The following is a 3,178-nucleotide window of genomic DNA, read 5'->3' as shown; positions in this document are numbered from 1 at the left end:
CATGACCATTAAGACTACTTAATTACAGACCGTTTGGATACAGAGTAGATCTTGAACTCCTGGTGGTCGAGTGAGTCTTCATGGTCGAGTGTCCTCAGGTTCGTCGAGTGTCTTCTAGTCCGTCGAGTGGAGTTCCTCTTGGTCGACTGGAAGACGACTTCTTCTAAAAGATGTCCTTGGGGAGGGTACCTTGGACAGGTTCATGACCCTACCCTAGGTACATGACTTCATCATCCGATACACATCATAGCATACTTTATAGAACTTATGACTGAGGCATAGGGAATGAATTTCATTCTCTTTCTATTTTCTGTCATGGTCGGGATTTGAGTCTTACTCAATTTCGCACCTTTGCAACACAGGCAAGAACTCTCTCTTTGACTATTCCATTTTGAACTACGTCAAAATCTTGTCAAGGTATGTACTCATTGAAAATCTTATCAAGCGTCTTGATCTATCTCAATAGATCTTGATGCTCAATATGTAAGTAGCTTTACTGCGGTCTTTCTTTTGAAGAACTCCTTTCAAACACTCCTTTATGCTTTCCAGAAAATTCTACATTATTTCTGATCAACAATATGTCATTCACATATACTTATCAGAAAGACTGTAGTGCTCCCACTCACTTTCCTGCAAAGACAGGCTTCACCGCAAGTCTGTATAAAATTATATGCTTTGATCAACTCATCAAAGTGTATATTCCAACTCCGAGATGCTTGCACCAGTCCATAGATGGATCACTGGAGCTTGTACATTTTGTTAGCACCTTTAGGATTGACAAAACCTTCTGGTTACATCAAATACAACCCTTCTTTAATAAATCCATTAAGGAATGCAGTTTTGACATCCATTTGCCAGATTTCATAAAATGTGGCAATTGCTAACATGATTCAGATAGACTCAAGCATCGGTACGGGTGAGAAAATCTCATCGTATTCAACATCTTGAACTTGTCGAAAAACTTTTTGCGACAAGTCGAGCTTTGTAGATAGTAACATTACCATCAGCGTCAGTCTTCTACTTGAAGATCCATTTATTCTCGATGGCTTGCCAATCATCGGGAAAGTCAACCAAAGTCCACACTTTGTTCTCATACATGGATCCCATCTCAGATTTCATGGCCTCAAGCCATTTCGCGGAATCTGGGCTCATCATTGCTTCCTCATAGTTTGTAGGTTCATCATGGTCAAGTAATATGACCTCCAGAACAGGATTACCGTACCACTCTGGTGCGGACCATACTCTGGTTGACCTACGAGATTCGGTAGTAACTTGATCTGAAGTTTCATGATCATCATCATTAGCTTCCTCACTAATTGGTGTAGGAATGACTAGAACTGATTTCTGTGATAAACTACTTTCCAATTCGGGAGAAGGTACAATTACCTTATCAAGCTCTACTTTCCTCCCACTCACTTCTTTCGAGAGAAAATCCTTCTCTAGAAAGGATCCATCTTAGCAACGAATAGCTTGCCTTAGAATCTGTGATAGAAGGTGTACCCAATAGTTTCCTTTGGGTATTCTATGAAGACGCACTTCTCCGATTTGGGTTCGAGCTTATCAGGTTGAAATTTTTTCACATAAGCATCACAACCCCAAACTTTAAGAAACGACAACTTTGGTTTCTTGCCAAACCACAGTTCATAAGGCGTCATCTCAACGGATTTTGATGGTGCCCTATTTAAAGTGAACGCAGCTGTCTCTAATGCATAACCCCAAAATGATAGTGATAAATCGGTAAGATACATCATAGATCGCACCATATTCAATAAAGTGTGGTTACGATGTTCGGACACACCACTACGCTGTGGTGTTTCATGTGGCGTGAGCTGTGAAACTATTCCACATTGTTTTAAAATGAAGGCCAAACTCGTAACTCAAATATTCTCCTCCACGATCAGATCATAGAAACTTTATTTTCTTGTTGCGATGATTCTGCACTTCACTCTGAAATTCTTTGAACTTTTCAAATGTTTCAAACTTGTGCTTCATTAAGTAGATATACTCATATCTGCTCAAATCATCTGTGAAGGTCAGAAAATAACGATACTCGCCACGAGCATCAACACTCATTGGACCGCATACATCGGTATGTATTATTTCCATCAAGTCAGTAGCTCGTTCCATTGTTCTGGAGAACGGAGTTTTAGTCATCTTGCCCAAAAGGCACAGTTTGCAAGCATCAAATGATTCATAACCAAGTGATTCCAAAAGTCCATCTTTATGGAGTTTCTTCATGCGCTTTACACCGATATGACCCAAATGGCAGTGCCACAAATAATTTGCACTGTCATTATCAACTTTGCATCTTTTGGCATCAATATTATGAATATGTGTATCACTACGATCGAGATCCAACAAACTATTTTCATTGGGTGTATGACCATCAAAGGTTTTATTCATATAAACAGAACAACAATTATTCTCTGACTTTAAATGAATAACCGTATTGCAATAAACATGATCAAATCATATTCATGCTCAATGCAAACACCAAATAACATTTATTTAGGTCTAACACTAATCCCGAAAGTATAGGGAGTGTGCGATGATGATCATATCAATCTTGGAACCACTTCCAACAGACATCGTCACTTCACCCTCAACTAGTCTTTGTTTATTCTGTAACTCCTGTTTCGAGTTACTAATATTTAGCAACCGAACAAGTATCAAATACCCAGGGGCTACTATAAACAATAGTAAGGTACACATCAGTAACCTGTATATAAAATATACCCTTGTTCACTTTGCCATCCTTCTTATCCACCAAATATTCAGGGCATTTCTACTTCGAGTGACCATTTCCTTTGCAGTATAAGCACTCAGTTTCAGGCTTTGGTCCAGCTTTGGGCTTCTTCACGAGAGTGACAACTTTCTTGCCATTCCACTTGAAGTTCCCTTTCTATCCCTTTGCCCTTTTCTTGAAACTAGTGGTCTTGTTAATCATCAACACTTGATGCTCTTTCTTGATTTCTACCTTCATCGATTTCATCATCATGAAAAACTTGGGAAACGTTTCGTCATCGCTTGCATACTATAGTTCATCACGAAGTTCCAGTAACTTGATGATGGTGACTAGACAACTCTGTCAATCGCTATCTTATCTGGAAGATTAACTCCCACTTGATTCAAGTGATTGAAGTACCCAGACAATTTGAGCACATGCTCACTAGTTGAG

This window comes from Triticum dicoccoides, chromosome 6B, assembly GCF_002162155.2.
Source record: "Triticum dicoccoides isolate Atlit2015 ecotype Zavitan chromosome 6B, WEW_v2.0, whole genome shotgun sequence".
Taxonomy (NCBI): Eukaryota; Viridiplantae; Streptophyta; class Magnoliopsida; order Poales; family Poaceae; genus Triticum; species Triticum dicoccoides.
This window is presented reverse-complemented; position numbering follows the sequence as displayed.